Source organism: Solanum tuberosum, unplaced genomic scaffold (genome assembly GCF_000226075.1).
Source record: "Solanum tuberosum cultivar DM 1-3 516 R44 unplaced genomic scaffold, SolTub_3.0 scf00313, whole genome shotgun sequence".
In the NCBI taxonomy this organism is placed as follows: Eukaryota; Viridiplantae; Streptophyta; class Magnoliopsida; order Solanales; family Solanaceae; genus Solanum; species Solanum tuberosum.
In genome coordinates, this window is record NW_006239248.1 from 204189 (window position 1) to 204485 (window position 297).

The window sequence follows — 297 nt, forward strand, 5'->3', positions numbered from 1 at the left end:
ATTTTGCTTCTTTTCATTTGAAACTCTTTTTCCAAGAAGTTTCTCTCTTCTTTTTCCCCTTTTTTAAATTGTTTTTTTATTTTAGCATTATTAGCGTTGTCTCGTCTCCACAATTATTATCTTTGTATGTAATTTTCATGCCTGATTTTTATTTGTTAGAATATGGGAGAGAGCAACATATATACGACCTTATTTGTGATAGGAACTCGTCAGAATCAAGCTTGAAGAATATCAATCATTACGATATAACAAACTTTATCTATATGTATTTTTCTGTTGCAAGCTTGTATATAGTTA